We start from the raw sequence: 18,418 nt of genomic DNA on the forward strand, positions 1-18,418 counted from the left end.
CGACGTAAAGTAATAAAAATTGTTTACAATCTGAACCATTTATTTGAATAAAAAACAATAACCCCCCCCCCACATACTCACATCTCAAAATTGGTTCGAATAATTTTAAACATACTTAATATTGTGTATCGTTTGTTATCTCATCTGTTCCTAATATCTTACGGTTTTTTAGTTTGTCTATTGTTCTTTGAACTTCTTTAGACAAAATGGTGTAATCGCTTGGTGCTTCTTCCTCTTCCTCGCATATGTTATAAGTCTCCTTCGTTTCGTTTTTGTACAGCCCTGTGAAATGTTTTTCCCATCCATCCGTTGTGATTCTGGCGGTCTGTGCGTATTCGTTTACGTGTTTTCTTCGGTTTCTTAGCATGTACATTTGTTTGTGCTCCGTATAGGTCGTGTTCCATGTCAGCTGAGAATTTTTCCCAGTAATACCGTTTGATTTGTCTAATTGTCTCGTTTACTTTGTTTCTAGTTCGTCGGTAATCGTCGTATGTTATTGTTTTACTTCGATACTGTAGGTAGGCGTACCTTTTTTCTTCTGCTAGAGTCCTTACTTCTTCCTTAAACCAGGGAGTGTTACTCCGTCTTCAGTTGGGGCTGTATTTTCTTTCGTCAAGGACTTAGTTATAATATCTCCAGCCAATAAATTACCAAATCACATATCGTATCAAAACAATATTTAAAAATTACAAAACGTTCGAAAGAAATTAATTAATGTGATTTGATAATGTGATTTGATTTCACACACGTCTTATCAACGAACTTTAATATATATTATCTATTAAAAACATTCCTACCAAACTTTTCTAAATAAACTTTATAATGCTTGCTTTTTATCTCTCTCTCTCTCTCTTTTCCTCTCTTTCTTTCACTTTACTTTCATCTCGCGAACAGTGAAGAAATTAGTAAAAATGGAAACAGGGCAAACTCGATAGGTAGGTTGTTGGGTAGGTAGGTAGGTAGGTAGGTAGGTAGGTATAACAAAAAGGCAAAGGGCGAGCTCGTGCGATCATGAAGTTGATTTGATTTCCCTGGTCTGCTTAATTCAACTGCACTTTTAAGTGCTATTTAATTCACGATGGAAATTAGCGCGCCGGGGAGCTCACAGTTAACCTCATTACAGGTGCCTCGTTAGATACGGACGAATAACTTTGAGAATCTTTCACCCTCAGCGTATATCTGTGCTCGTTCGTTCGGATATCCACTGATGATTCCCACCGAGTGATTAAATTCGGATTGCATTCGAAAAAGAAAGAAGGTACGGCTGGTTGCTGGGGGTTTTATTGGAGGTTGGGAGGTTAAGGATAAAAGGAATGGATTTAAGTGAAATCAAGAAGATCATTCGATCTCGAACTGGTACTTAAAAAAAAAATAAATTAAAAAGGGGTAAGAAAAAATCGGTTGAAAGAGAAAGAGAGAGAGAGAGAGAGAGAGAAAGAACAAAAATAAAACGACAAAAACGTTTTAATTCCGAACGAGGTAGCATTCGCGCTCGGAAACTTTTAGATTTGAAATGAAATTAATTAATTGCTTAGAGTTAAAAAGCTCTAAAATATAGAATGTTTCGAGAACTTAAATTGAAATTAATTAAAATTCACGAGTGATTCTTCTAATTCGAGAACGGGGTTAGGTATCACGTTGGTTGATTGACTATACATATATTCATGTATATATAAAAGATGTATACATAACTAGAGAAAATATGACGCGCGAAATAAGTACAAATATGTGCGCTCGAGTAGGAAGAATATTTTTTTTCATTTTCCCGGTTTGAAACGACGATCAAGCAGAACGGATTTGAATTTTTAATTGAAAAAAATTCTATCGTTTGGAAATTTGTTTGTTTTTTTTTTCCTTTTTTCTTTTTTTCTTTTTCGATCACGATATTTTTTCCAAAGATCCAATCTCGAAAAAAAAAACGGGATTTGAGACAAAAAAATTTATAAAGAATAATGGTTATCGGAGAATAAAAGGAAAAGAAAGAATGAACATTGGTAATTGGATTTATTCATAAACGTTACTTTGTACACGCTAAAGTTAGCTAATTTGGTTCTAGATATCGAGTGGGTTACCTGGGAACCAAGTGATATCAAGTTACCTCGTTAAATTGGAAACAGTTCGTGGTCGTCAGTAGATACTGGAAGTGGTCTTTCCCTTCTTACCATTCCCTTCTCCTTTGAGAGAGAAATTACGTCTCGATCTGGGAAGCATTTACGAAAATACAGAAGTGTTTAGCAAACTACGTTTATCGATTTACTGAAAGCCGCTTCGATAAGAGTATTTACTGTGTCACTGTGTTTATTCAGTGCAAATTATATTCTTAACACATTTTTAACAGCAAAGAAAATAATACACATTTGTTTTGTAAGTATTGTGAACAAAATTAGATACTTTTACATCAAATGAATTCATCTCTTTGAATTATTGTTTTAACTTTTTTGGATCACTCGTTTAAAGTTTTGTTTAATATTTTGTATTTAAATTAGAATTTTATAAATTAATGTTTTATAGGCTAATTATCATTTGAGTATCTTTGATTGGTGAGATTTGTATTACATTTAGAATTAAGATGCAAACTGTATAAATTATTTAAATTAAAATGAAATATTCAAATTTTTGTAATTAGAATTACAATGTAAATTGGTTGAAAAAACGATAGATTGGAAAAGAGCTGATGTACGTGTGCGTTTAAATGTGTAGCAGAGTTCGATTAACCAAACAGCACTTGGAATGAGTTTCGATTCACCGATCGAACTAAAACATCGTTGAAACATTAACGAGAATCACTAAGTTAACTTTGCTGGATCTTTCATGCAGGATATAACTCTTTCTTCGTCATTACGTATTCATTCTCGAGATTTTTATAGAACGAACGAGAATACGTTTCAATTGAATATTCCTTAAACGTGTGATTACAAGAAGTCCATGAAATGTTTGTAAAAACAAAAATCATATCTTGACAAATAAATTTGAATATCTTTTTTATCCGTAAAAACATAGGATAACGTAAGAATAATTGATGTTCCAATTGACGTGAATAATTCCAGATGAAAAATTTCCAGAATATTAATATTTGAATGAAAAAAGAAATTGTTCAATATGAATGATATTTTCATTTAAGCCAGCAATTGATATTATTTATGTGTATAAATTTAATTCTATAAACAAATACACATTAATATGAAATTGGTAATAATTATTCACAGTATTGTAGATTATCAAAATTTAGCTAATCAAAATGATGCATAACAAAATGTATTGAAATATTTGCATATTGAAATATATATTCTTTGTTTCTTTAGCTTTTATTTTCAGCTAATGATAAAAAGATTTGACTAAGGATTTTTAAGGGCAATTTGTTTTCGAGTGTCGACTTATTAGAAAATGAAGGTGTTCGAGCCGACAGTATAATTTTAACGAAGAAGAATAAGAATAAAGTGTCAAAAAGGGTTCGCAGAGATTGTAAGAAGTAACATTCCCTACAGCAGGGCCGATTATTTCAGTGCACTCGTGGGTACACGCGTTCGCGGAGTGATGGATGATGCGCTCAGAAAAGCCTCCCCCTTATTGCGTGACTTTCTCTTTCTTTCACTCCCTTCTCTGTTAGACGAAGGGATGCCGCTTGAATAATTACCCCCACGGTGCAGTAAAGTCCCATCGTTGGCGTCTGCCTGCATGAAATCCGAGAGCTTGGGACCACCACGCAACTATTCTAACTCGCGATACATATATAATACAATACTTTAAGCATGATCTATCTAGATGCTTTAAAAGTAAACCACTATTTAAATTTAATCCTTAATTAACAAGTCATTGATTAACAATTTTTTCAAATTGTATTATTTTATACAGAAGAAAGTATTTACAATTACAATAGAATTTATAATAGAAGATTTATAATAAAAGAATTAACAATTTTTAGAAATTGTATTATTTTATTTCTTAAAAATATTTAATTAGAGAAAGAAGAGAAATATTTGTTAATTCACTTAATCATTGATAAAGAATTGTATTAGACATTCTTTTATTTTTTACAATTACAATAGAGTTTATAATAGAAGATTTATAATAAAATGAATTACCAACTTTTAGAAATTGTATTATTTTATTTTTTAAAAATATTTAATTAGAGAAAGAAGAGAAATATTTGTTAATTCACTTAATCATTGATAAAGAATTGTATTAGACATTCTTTTATTTTATTTTATTTAAATATACAAGTAGGAGGACGCGTGGGAAAAATTATCTAATTCATAAATCACTGATAAACAATCCTATTTCACATTGTTTTATTTGATTTTATTTATCTGGATTTAATTATAACATAAAATACAATTTCAACAAATAATCGGTACAAATATAATAAGTAAACACAAATTGTGTCTCTAAAATTAAATTTCAAATAAATCTAACAAATCCGTTGAAAAATAAAGGATGAATTTAAATCGGAATACTATAAATTTGATTTCAATGGAGAAACTTTTTTCAATGAACGTTACGAAATACCGTTAGAATCGAGTTGTCAAAGAACAGAAAAAAAAACGAATAAAACAAAAAGATAGGGTGAAAAGAAAGTATAAAAGAAAGTGAAGTCCAGCTTTCTCTCTCTCTCTCTTTCTATTTCTACCTCTATCTATCTCTCTCTCTCTCTTTCTCTCTTTCTCTCTTTTGCGCAGATATACTTGAGGTAGAAAAATAGATGGATAGTTGAACGAAGGGACAGGATGCAACCTTCAGGATTCGAAGTCTCAGCACGTCGTCGATGAATGGTCTGACGAGACTCCCAGAGACTTTTTGAGACAATCGCTGGGGAAATCTGGATACCCGGTGATCCCCTCCCCTTCCTCTTCCCCCACCTCCCGTTTCCTCCTTTAGCTACAACCCTCAATTTCTTTTTTTTGAATTGTCTCGAACCTTTTTATCCATCTTTCTTTCTTTCATTCTTTCTTTTACTTTTCTCGCATTGTAATGATAAAGCTTTAATGGTATGAATCAGTTACGATTAAATTGTTTCTTCTTTGTTCTGTTGGAATTAGATTAACTGCTTAAAGAAAATAACGGTGACGTCTTTGAAGATTTTCGTTTTTTTTTATCAAGAATTATATACTATTATTTTTATTATTTCTTCTAATTTTCACGTACCACGTGATAACGCAAAGTTGAAGAAATTAATATACTTGTTTTACGTAAGATTTTTTATTTGTAAGAGTCTCTTTATCTTTCTTATATGTGGTAAATTTACACGGTCTCGTTTTACGCGTGGTCAGATAATTTATTTTATTTATTTTAGTTTTTACATGGAATGTAATTCGAAGATCTATTTCAGTCGATTTAATCGATCAAATTGTAGATATTAAAAAATATATATTAATATTTTATATTTGATTTAAATTGGAAAGACAAAACAAAAATATTACTTCTGTTAAAATTTAAAACGAGCAACATTTTGTACAATCTCGTTTAAATCATTTCAATTTGGGAAAACGCAATATTTAAAAATGGATCGACAATAATTAAAACTCGAGAGATGAGACGCGTATTCGAAATTAAAAAAAAGAAAAAAAAACAAAAATAATTTAAATTACAATAATGTCAGGAACAACGGATAAAATGTATATATATATTGGTAGTTCATCTCTAATTTAAATTTCTTATTTTTCTTTTTGTTGTTTTTTTTCTTCCATGACTCGTAAGTCGAAGAAATAAGTAAATGTATCAAATTTAATTTATGTATACTAATAATAATTTTAACTAAATAATAATAATTTGTATATATTTTAATTTATATATATTAATTTATATATATAGTAAACATACTTGCACAAATAAGAAATGATATGTTTCATATAGAAACATTGTGGAATGGAAAAATATAACATTATAAGATGGTAGAGGGAGAAAAAAAATACTATTCACGATAAGATAGAGTCGTTTTGCGAAGGTGGTCTGGTAATATCTGCTGTCTATCTTTACAGAAGCTGGTGTAATCCGAAACTGTGGTTTGTTTGCTCGCAAACCTGACCGACCACCACTGGAGAATCCGCGAGAAGATATCCTCTTCCACGAACCACGTCGTTACTTGAGCATCGAGTATCCCTTCGAGCGAACTTCTAAGGAAAATGTTTCTCATCCGTTGCTTGCTTTTCCCTCTTTCTACCCCCTCCCTCCTACCCTTTTCCAACTTCATCTTCTCTCTCTCTCTTTCTCTTTCTCTTTCTTTCTTCCTCAATTATTTGTGTTCCTGTTAATCCAACTTATCCTAGTCATCGTATTGTATACTGAAAATAACCAAGAATTCAGAAACTATGAAGAGGTAAAATTATAATTTTGGTAACAGTGTTTTAATGACACCGTAATTTTATATTATGTGTGTTTGTTTTTATTTATTTGAAGGAATCTTGCATTTCATTTAACTCACGAAACAGATATATTTTTATCTTTTTCTATAATTATTTTACAATTAGTTTTAAATTAAGAAGTGGTAAGATTATAATTATGGTAACAGTGTTTTAAAATGACACCGTAATTTTATATTATGTTTGTTTTTATTTATTTTAAGGAATCTTAGAATTCGTTTAATTCATAAAGCTGATATATTATTTGTTTATAAATTAGTTACTCTTGCAATTAATTTAATGAATAAATTAGATATTATTTTTTATAATTGTCTTAGTTTTTAATTAATTGATTTAGTGTACTTTTGATAGAAATTATTAGGCAAATCTTTCAATCATATTGCAGAAATCAAATGAATTTTTGTTAATATTCTTAAAAGTGTTATTTTTTATATTTTACAATGAAAGTTTCAATGAACTCGGAACTTATGATAAAGCAGAATACACAATTATGGAAATCTTCGTAGTATTTTAACTTTAATATTTGTTTCTTTTCTTCAATATCAAACGTTTTATCTTTCCAACATTGAGAACTGATCGTTTTCGATTATCTTTTATTTTTATCTTCATTATAATTCAATGTATCTCAATGTTGTTAAACTATAGTTAAAAAATTCTGAGTCAGGTCTTGCAATCATTTTATAACAATCTGATGAAATAGTATTCGATAGAATAACGCACATTGTATTCTCTTCCTTTTTCTCATAAAAAGAAAGAAATACGGTTTTCCGTATTCTTCGAAGAAGAAACGATCAGTCGTAACAGTTTAGTTCTTGAACTCGGAATAGCTTGATTACGATTTAATGTAACCGCAAAGCTTTTTCGCAAATACCAATGGTACCCACCAACCAAGAGGAAACAAAAATGTTGAGAAAGAATATAAATAAGAAGATCGAAGAAATGAAACGTGTCCTTTAGGTCTTTTAACGCGTTTACGATTTAATCATATTGCTTTTATTTATCGTATTCTTTTATCTTAAGATGGAATCGAAAGTATAGACTCGAGCAAGCATTTGAAAAGAACTCGTAAACGTTTTGCAAGCTATAACGTTTAACACAGCCTCTTCTTTCTTTCTTTACTTTTTTTTTTATTCTTTCTTTCCACTTCACAACCTGGACAAGCACTTGAAACGCTGTATATTCGTCGGCTTGTAAATATCGATAATGTTGAATGAAAAGAGATAGAAAATACTATTCGAAAAAAATATTTCTTCTATTCTATTCTTTCAGATTTTTATACTTTTACATATTTTTACGACTATATATATATTTAGAAATTGATTCATGATATATTTCACGACATTCTACGAGAATGCGTCTCGATTTATCGTTGGATATACTAAAAGCATAAAATATATTAAGATAAAAAGATAGAAATATTGATAAAAACAAAATGGAAATGTCATGTCTGTCACGATATTGTGTATACTACTGACAAATTTTATATTATATTTTTTAACAATTGAGTAACCAGATATAATAGTAACCAGATTGATACTGAATTGTATAATAAATATAATAACATCTTTTTATTTTATAATATGTATTTAAAATTAATTTTTGTAATTAAATTTATTGTAAAAAAGACAAGAACCATAGAAAAAAACTAACATTTAATACTAAATTTCAAAGATTATGATACGTTTAGTATTATAATAAAATAAATTATTTATTTTGTTAGAGATAAAAGTTTAAGATCATTTTAAATTATATAATAATTTATAAAACTGTCTATATACATGTAACAAGTATTTATATAAAATTCTACATTCAATATTACTTTTCAATTGATCTTACAATTATAATCATATAAATATTATTTACTTATTTAATATATTTATTCGTTAACAGGAGCATTAGTTTAAAATAATAATATATTTTTATCATTCCTAATCTTCTAGGATGACGTCCAACGGGAATTAAAATTTTTCCAACATTTGTAACATTTCACCATGCATGGATGCAGAATACAGTTAAGACGATTATTTTTTTTTTTTTCACACGACTAAGAATTGCATAGAGTATGAGAAGCGAGGATAAAACTGAGTAACTGAAAGTGTGTGAGAGCGAAAGAGAAAGAAGAAATAAAGGACGAAAGAAAAAAAAGGGTAAAGGAGGAAAAAAAAGGATGGAAAAAAAAAGAAAAAGGGATAAAGAAGGGAACAAGTGTATGTAGTGAGAATAGAAACAGAAAGCTCTCTTCTTTGCAGTAGAATTTATTTACCAAGCTCCGAATCTCTTTTCCGGTAGAACGGATATACACTTTTCTAGGACCACGTTGGGATGATGGTGTTGCGGTAGTGGTGGTGATGGTGATGATGGTGGTGGTGGTTGTGTTGGTGGATCTGATGGAAATAGAGGAATATTCTCGCGTTGAAAAGGGATAAATATATTTATGGCAGAAGCTGAGAAAGTACGCGAATGCGAAGGGATGGTACAGAGAACAGGTTGCATAACTTCGATCCTCATCGAAAGAAAATCTCGAAACCGAGTTGCAGATATAGTAACACCGACCATGATCACAATTCTTTTTATCGTCCCTTTTTTCCTATTCTTTACTCGAAAAAGGGGTATTCTCGAGCTTGATTTAGTATCAGATAGAGAAATAAAATGTTTCTCGATAGAGTAAGATTTATTAACGCTTTTGTAAATGCTATAATTCAAAATTGAGTAGGTTATGGGGTTTAGTAACGAATTGGTCAGACAACTTTTGTTATAAACTACTTATCGTATTACTTAGCTGAATTTTTAGTAGATAAAGACACGCCAGTATTGGAATTTGATTTTATTCAATAATTTTATTCCCATCAAATATTTAATAATTTAATAAATAAAATAAATGTTCTCTATTATTTTCAATAATATCCACATTTAATGCTTATAATTATATTTCAATTAAATATTGGTCACCTTATAAACACATATATACGTGAATTGTCTGTAAAAGTTTAATAATAGAATTGATCATTGTTTTACGACGAAATAAATAAGTCATAATAAACGCATTCAAATGCAATAGATAAACAAGAAAAAAAAAAGAAAATAATAATAATAAAATATTCTAAAATTGATTATAAGCATTTTCTAATCAGATATTAACAACAAATTATTCGGATTATTTAGTACAACGTATTAACAACTTTAGTATGTCTTCGAGGAGCGTAAAATGTCGACGCGCATAGTGCAGCGAGAAAGGAAGGGTAACACGTTGACCATGAATTTTGAAAGTCCACGCCACAAACCGCTTGGCTCACTGAATTCGTCAACGAAACTCGACAGAAATTCGTGTTCGTTGAAGCGTGGATAGTACTCGGACGCGAAACGACCAAATTTGCATTCTTGACCGCAAACAGGGGACATGGGACGTGGTAGAGAAAGAGAAACAGATAGAAGAGAGAATGAGAGATAGAAAGATAAAGAGAAAGATAGAGAGAGGAGAGAGATAGAAGGGAGATGAGGGAGATGAGGGGTGATCTAACTGCACAGCAAGGAGGCAAAGCTAAACTGGCAGAAACGAGCTAATTTGCTCTCGTTAGTGTGAATGCGTACATCGTCCTCGTTATGAGTCGCGCCGTGTTAATTACGCTTACACGTTGTCCGAACAAGGAGATAATGCATCCAGTCGACCAAGGTATGCTCGGTTACGTGTTTGCCAAAAGAGAAATGATAAAAAATTCTAAGCAAAAGATGTAAATTGTCTAATAAAAATATTACCTGAACTGTTAGATTTGTTAAAATCGCATAGAAAATTTCGGTTACATTTTTTTGGCAACGATCAGTGTAATAGCAAGTTTATTTTTTATTATATTAAACAAAAATTTGGTTGAATTTTAAAACGATATTATTTATGGATATGTCTAATTGATTATTATCTTGATATATTTTTGGTAATACTTCAGTTGTGACGTCATCTATCTAAAGAAGGGTGTCGAGCATGTGTACACACATACATTGTAAAGGTCAGGTTGGTTTCACGAATAAAACTAATTTCGTAAAATATTTCAATAAAAATAAATGGAAATAAATAATGAAACTACGTTAAATGTGTCTACGTGTGCATTTGTCATTTTAACCGAATAATATTTATTGTCTTGACGTCATTCAAGAAAGTTAGAGAATAACATTCGTAACGGTGACACATATTTCTGAAAAAAGATTTAACCTTTTTAAAATTTTGACGAATCTTTTGAAACTTTAAATATTTGTGAGAGATAACATACTGTGCAATATTCAAAATATGTCATGTTGGTGATACATTATTTAAGTATACGACCAATGTATTTTTATATTTAAACAAACATATATAATGAAATTATTTATGTATTCCGATGTACGTGTAAGTTTAGCTAGTATATATTTAACTTCACACGTACACACGAATATACATTGAAAAATGTCACGTTAGATATTCATTATTCAAATAAAACAACAACAACAAGAACAACAACAGAAAGAATATGTCTATTTACATGAAAATAACAATAATTTTCAAGTAAATAATGAAACAATATAAATATATTTATATATAAAACTGTCAGTTTAGCGAGGTAATATTCGTTGTCGCGACGTCATCCGACTAAGGTGTGAGAAACAACGAATATGTGTACGCACACACACACACACACAGTTTCATTCTCACACATATACAAGTAGAGACATATTGTAACATTTTTCTCTCTTACTTTCTTCTTGTTTCTTTCTCTTTGCAGCATCGAGTTTTTCATGGTCGTCACTGTGTTCGCAGGCAAGCAAGCAAGCAAGCAGGCAGGCAGGCAGGCAAACTGAACAGGCAAGCAGGCAGGCAGGCAGGCAACGGGGGATTTAGTTGTATTTTATTCAGCCACTTTATTCCGGGACTTGTCACAGTTTTACATTTCCATCGGCTGCAGGCAGCATCTGGCGCGCTGCCGGCTATTTCTATATACGATACGTGCAACACACTTACATAGGAACAACCCCATCAGCAACTCTTCTCCTTTACTTTTACATTTCTCTTTCTATTCTTCTTCTTCTTCTTCTTCTTATTCTTATTCTTATTTTTCTCTTTTCTTCGTCTTCATCTTCTACTTTTTTTTTCTTCTTCTTCTTCTTCTTTCGTTTCTTACCTCCTCTTTTCCCTTCCCCTTTACCCTTTTGCTCACTTTCACCTCAGCAAGCAACACATAGTTCTATACAATCTTTCAATACAACTACCAGCTTTTACCTTAGCCTTCTCTTTCTCTCTTTATTTCCCCTTCTGTTCTTTCCCTCTTTCTATCATATTTTGTTTTTCTTTTATCTTTTTCGAGCTCCCTGCGAAACACTTTACAGTTTCTTCCTCGGCGTACGTCCATCCTGTAGACCTCATCGTTCTTTCCTTTCCTTTTTCATTTTCTTTTACCATTTCTTCTACTTCTTCTTTTTATTTTTTATATGCATTTTTTTTTCTTATCTCCCTTTACCTTCGTTACCCCCCCCCCTTTTTTTTCCTTACAGTTTTCTCTACTAAGTAAGACTTTTCTTCGGTATCTTCTTCATTACGAAGCTTTGTCACTGTTCAGTCGGCTCATTTAATTCTTACGATTCGTGGAATTCATCCCTCTTGGATCATCCCTTTTACTTCTAACTGTTTCATACCTTTTTCTTTTGTTTTCTCTTCAAATATGCACGTGTGTTTCTTTTATTTTTCTTCGACATTAAAACTACCGACACTTCGGGTATACCTATTTTTACTATAAGTGGTCAAATGATTGTTTACAAAAAAAACCGTATATCCTAATATAGAATGAGATAATTTTAGCCAATCGGATAATGAACAAAAAATATTTTCTTTTATTTATAAATTAATAATGTAACATTTTATTCGTTTTTACTGCGTTTTTGTTATAAATTAAAAGACCCACCTTGTTGTTTGATCTCACGTGTTAGGTTTAGTGTTAAATATTTTGTAAAGGATCATCAAAATTGTTATCTCTCGAGAATGCTTAATTTATTCGTTTATAAATAATTATTTCTAATGAAGAAAATTTCAATTGGCAAGATAATTCTTTTAGATAAAAATGATTTGGAAATAACGATAGATGGATTTTATACGAAAATGTAAATTATATAAGTAGTTGGAGAAAACGATTTGTCTTATTTAAGTTAAGTCTTTCTTTTATTCTTAATTTCCAGTCCACGTTTGCATCCCAGAAATTTCATTTTGCTTAAATGGATTTGATATTACACGAAACTGACTTTAACTATCATCGCATTTCTATAGTCAAAAGCATCATCTCACGTTCTCGACTTAATGCAACTATCTTTCTTCCCTCTCTCTCTCTCTCTCTATCTCTTTCTCACATTCTTTTTTAACTTTTCGCTTATTCGTGATCGAATTTTAAGACATTTAGCAAATGTTCGGTATCGTCGTTAACGCGAGCAAACTTCTGAATGGATTTGATATTACACGAAACTTGGACTTTAACTATCATCGCATTTCTATAGTCCAAAGCCAGATCACGTCTCGACCTTATGCAACTATCGTTCGTCCCTCTCTCTCTCTCTCTCTATCTCTTCTCACAATTCTTTTTAAACTTTTCGCTTATTCGTGATCGAATTTTAAGACATTTAGCAAATGTTCGGTATCGTCGTTAACGAGAGCAAACTTCTGGAGAATACAAGTTTGTAAAAAAAAGTGACACAATTTTGTTGAAAAAAGGATTGAAACCATTTTTCAGCCGATCTTTTTGTACGACTTGTTCCACTTTATTTTCTTTTTTTTTTCTGGTCCATTTCGGTCGTACCAGATTTCAATCGTCTCAAGATAAAATGGAAAAAAAAAGGAAAGAACGAGAAATAAAGAACAATGAAAGGAAAACTTCAACCTGCGAGTAATTAAGGACGACATTCGTTACAATTTTAACGATCGACTCTTGGAGTCATTTCAATCGTTCGAAATCTTGAAAAGGAAGAACTAAAAAGATTGTTGGAAGAACGAAGACACTCATATAGTGTAAGAGAGAGAAAGAGAGAGATGGAATGAAAATGAAAAAAAAAAAAAAAGAAGGAAAGAGAGTTCTGGTTGCTGCGAGGCAGCCAAGCGAACGACCATTCTTTTGTGAACGATGCACAATTAAATGTCTCGTTAAATTTTCATCGACTCACCTGTACCTAAAGACAACGTTTCGTTTTACGAATTGAAACAATACTATTTGAATCGACTCAGAACTACGTATTCGAGAACCTTTGACACTCTCTCTTACAGTTATCGTTTTACTGAAACGGAGGCCCTTTTCGACCCTTCAAATAAAATGCTCCCTCTTCACACCTTGACAGATAACATTTTTCAATTTACAGTTTCTAATATTCTGATATCTTCATAGTAACTCCTACGAGTCATATTTTCAATGAATATTATTATCAATATGTGTGTTTGATATTAGTCTATTTTGTTATTTTTCAATTAAGTTTGTTTTTCTATATATGTTTTTAAATATTTAAATAATTTTATTTTTTTACACGATAGTTTGTACTATTGAAGCATTTAAATTTATGATTTTTATGTTAGACTGTATTTGAGATTTTGTTTAAATAGTTTACTCCGTGGTTTAGGATTGAATATTGATTATTTAATTAATGGATTGGAAAATTAAAGAAGTATGATTTTTCGAAATAATCATTTAGAACCAATTAATGCAGAATTTTCCTAACTTTTGAAATAACAATAAATTAAAATTAATTTATTAAATTTATTTTATAAAAAATTACAAACCCTGAGATGTAGTTCTACTTTTGATTTATAAACCGAAAGAAAATTGTTATTAATATTAATTATTCTATCCAATATTAAATAAACCATATTAAATATTACAAATAAGTCAACAATAAGAAATAATACAAAATAAAATATCTATTAATAATGTTATCTTTTCTTTAAAACTTTTTTGATTAAATTTTCTTAATTTGAAATTATTGCAAATTCTTAATTTCTTTTTTGTTTATTTTACTTTAATTATCTTTAAATATTAAGTTTAACTGTTTAAGTGCAATGCAGTAAAATTACTTTTTACATTTCATTTCGAAAAGTGCTAGAATATCAGGCAACGTTGCACACTTGAAGTTGCGTTTGGTTTTATCGACATGGTGTTAAAACAAACTGTATCTCGCCATTTTAATATTTTTCGACACGAATTGAAACAAGTGCTGTGGGTACCATTTGTTACTTTCTGACACGATATTTTTAGATTTCTTGTACTCGAACGGTTAATGTTTAATTATTCTAAAATTGTTGCATTGTAGCTAAAAAAGGAAATACAGACAGACAGGCAGACAGATGGGCAGATAGACAAGTAAGAAGATTGACTGATGAGTAAATTTCAACTAGAAGACATAACGAAAACATTAAGTTCTGCAGTTATTCCAAGAATACATTTCTGAAAAGACAAAAATATTTCACTTTAAGGTTGATTCACACATTTCAATTTATTTATTTCAGTTCGGTAACTTTAAATTATTAGACTAGAGGGATTTTAACATTATTATACGTAATTTAAATGTGATATGAATTGGTAGCTGAATTAAATTAATATGATGAATCAAAGTTAGTTTTAAGTGTTCATATTGAATAATTTTCATTAAATTAAATTTTTTTAGTTGAATATATTCTAATTGTAGCTATAAATATTTTATTTGTTAGAATACTTGTTACGATATTCATTAAAACGTTTTAAAAATATATTTAAATTTATTCTAGCTTTACATATATTTAAGTGTATAAATTCGTGAATGTTAAGTTTTATTACGTTGATATAATTTCATATATTTTTATTGATATTCCATTGTAAATATTGTTATATTCATTTTATATATAATTTTATTAATTTATTTAAAATTGTCATCAATGATATGTTAAATTATTGACGAAAATTCTGAAAATTTGTAGTCTATTACAACCCAAAGTAAAATAAAATATCAACACAGATTGTACAAAAAGTATTATTTGTTAAATGATAAATATATTAATCTAATATGAATATAAATAAGAGTAAAATTAAACTATATGATTAAAATAAAATAACAGAAAACTGATTAAAGATTTAACTGAAACCTAACAGAAATGTGTGAATCAACCTTTATTGCGGAAGATAGACGAAGGCCATTTTAACTCTTGCTTTCTGCTGATTCAGGTTCGTTTCAATACATGCTATGTATCCTTTTCTCTTTCATTCTCTTTCTCTTTAACTCACACGCTCGTTTGGTTTCTCTTTTACGATGCACCGTATACGTTATAATGGAGTGATCCGAAAGAAAACAAGGAAAACAAAGATAACCGCAAGCAACGCGTGTCTGAAGAGAAAGATAAAGTTAAAGAGATAGAGAAAGAGAGAAAGAGAGAGAGTGAGAGAGAGAAAGAGAGAGAATAGAATAGCTAGAAGCGCCACGTGCTCGTGTTACCGCAATGCATACATGCATCCCACAATCGTATCTCGAACAGGGGACGAACTAAACGAGAAAAGCGTGTACCAACGTAGAAGGATCTATGCAGCTGGCGATTCTCGCGAGTCATGAAAATTGAGACTGATAAAGAACAACCCTCCCCATACTAAAATTCTATAGTTCCATCCCTTGATTATATTGTTGCATTGTAGGTATTTCAAATCTACACGTTTGAATAGAACATTTATTTGCTTTTGACAAGATCAACTTATTATTGTCGTTAATCTTACAAATATTTGTTCAATGATTAACTTATTATTTGAAATAATAAAAAATAATAAAAAATAATAAAGTAGAATATTTTTGAAAAGTGATGAAAAAAATGATATTTATCTAATTAATCATAATACTGTCGGATAAATTTTAATTTATACAGACAGTATGAAAAAAAAAAAATATATAAACTCGATGAAATTAAATAAAGAATTATGTTATTATGAATATAAATAATTCCATGGAAAATGAAAATTATTCAAAAGTAACGTGCATTTAAATGAAAAGTTTCGATTCGAAAATGATTGAAATTCAGGATATCGGATAGTTTAACGTTTCGTTGAATGACGGAAGAATCGTAGTAGACAATAACGTAGGTGGTAAAGCGGAGTAACGATATTGACCGTAACAGAAGGTAGTTAATTCGTAAATTATTCGAGTCAAATCGAATCCCCCATTTATTAATTAAGCTCGGCTAGCGCGAAACGCGAACGTGAACGCGAACGTGGAATCGTTGGAGTTTGGTAGTCGGAAACTGGTTCTGGTTCTGCTAGTGCTGCGCTACTGCTGCTTTGGAAACTGCGTCCTGCGTTTTAGGTGAGCTCAACGACACGTATTTCCGGACGAAATTGGGCTGACACGCTGCATGGAATACGCATTGGGAGATCGAGAGTCGAAAACCCGTTCGATAGTCCTGTAACGCATGGGTTCCAGCATTAGTAGTGGTTAGTAGAAGGGGTTGCGTTGATACAGCCACGTCGTCGTCCAGGGACAGACTCCGAGTTACTGGTCCAGATGGGATCAGAGAATGACAGAGAGAGAGAGAGAGAGAGAGAGAGAGAGAGAGACTACGTTCAAACGTGGCCGGCCGCATTCGTAACCAAGTTAACTCGCGACTGGAATAATTGTAATATTTAGTTTGACCGTTTGACTGCTGTCCAGAGATGTGTCAGACCGGATACGAACGAGTCTGTAATTCCTAATTCGTCTTGCGTGACATTTTGAATAAGTAACCTCGAAGTAGCTTGTACTGTTTTAAAGCCTTTGCGGTCAAATGTCGTTATACTATCACACATCTCACATCTTATTAGGTTAAATTGCGGTTATAAATAATTTCTTTACGTGCGCAATCATTGGAGAGATTTTTTGTATTCAATGAAAATGTATTACGTGGTTATAAATTTGTTCTATAATATCATATAATTGAAATTTGTGTAAAAAAAAGTGTAGGAATTTGAATAATAAAACAGTGAAACACATTCGAAATACTATCCCATCGTGAACGTGTTATAATACACGATTAAAAAAATTATTTTCTATTTAATATATTATATTTACTTTTCCATCTCATCATCTCGAATTATTCAAACAAATTAAGTTAGAAAAACATTGCTTATCTATCCAACAATTGACGAAATTTAAATAATAATTTGATCAATTTATGTGACTCTATTCGAAATAAATTATGTTCCTAAATAAGAGTTGTAATATTGAAATCTGCGAGAGAGAGAGAAAAAAGAAAAAGAAAAGAAAGTTATAGTAAATTTTAATAAATTGATTGTGGAAGTAAAAAGAGAGTTAAAAAAACCAGGTGTGGAGTGGAGGGGTCAGGGAATCAGGGAAAAAGAAATTTCTCAAGAGGAAAAAGAACCTTGAACGTTCGAATTCATGCCCGCGACAAGATGCATTATTTGTTGGATCAACGAGCAAAGTCCGAGAGTTTTCTTCCTCGCGTCCGTTTCGATGAACTCTTGGGAATCAACGACCATGGTAGGAAGAAAGGATAGTAGTAGGGAAGAGGAATAGATAAAGGGGGAGAAATTCGCGTCCACTAAATCAGTGACTATAGTGCTCTTTTGTTTTGTCTGTGGTCGCATTGAAATATTAAACGTAGAGGAGTGAATTTGTACGCTTTCGCGTACGTATTTATGCACCTGATATTCTATCGAATCCACGTGATGTTTCGATTCTATATCAACCGACGTGTTAACAATGCTATTGTTTTGTTTATACTCTATATAAATTTCTTATTTTTAATAGAATTTCATTAAATGTTTATATATATCAGTCCACACTAAATATAAGACAGATATATTGAATACTTCACGCGTCAACAGCCATGGCGCGGTTATTTATTAGTTCTCGCTCGATCATTTAAGTAAAGCAGCGCTGAGTACGATCGTACTTGATGGGTGACCAGCTTGAGAAAAAGAAAGAGGAAGAAGAAGACAACTTTTCATGCCGTATACTTGAAATCGCTTTGCCGCGCGTCGTAACTACTGACAAACTTCATGGTGTCGGTTTTTCAGACTCTCTGAACAAAATTACTCCCAATTACATTCTTCCCAACGCGC

The 18,418-nt window shown here is 31.0% G+C and overlaps 1 protein-coding gene and 1 long non-coding RNA gene across 7 annotated transcripts in view; one reads left to right on the forward strand and one right to left on the reverse strand.

Moving 5' to 3' along the window:
• The window catches only part of LOC122524371, an 81,645-nt gene extending 73,141 nt beyond the window's left edge, over nucleotides 1-8,504 (forward strand). For both annotated transcript variants that reach the window (XR_006305525.1, XR_006305526.1), the window contains 2 exons: nucleotides 5,976-6,313; nucleotides 8,297-8,504. This is a non-coding gene — a long non-coding RNA (uncharacterized LOC122524371). The remainder of the gene's footprint in view (nucleotides 1-5,975; nucleotides 6,314-8,296) is intronic.
• Nucleotides 1-18,418, reverse strand: part of LOC122524367 (teneurin-m) — a 735,394-nt gene that overhangs the window by 526,697 nt on the left and 190,279 nt on the right. The window lies entirely within an intron of this gene.

Source organism: Polistes fuscatus, unplaced genomic scaffold (genome assembly GCF_010416935.1).
Source record: "Polistes fuscatus isolate 324 unplaced genomic scaffold, CU_Pfus_HIC Scaffold7, whole genome shotgun sequence".
NCBI lineage: Eukaryota > Metazoa > Arthropoda > Insecta > Hymenoptera > Vespidae > Polistes > Polistes fuscatus.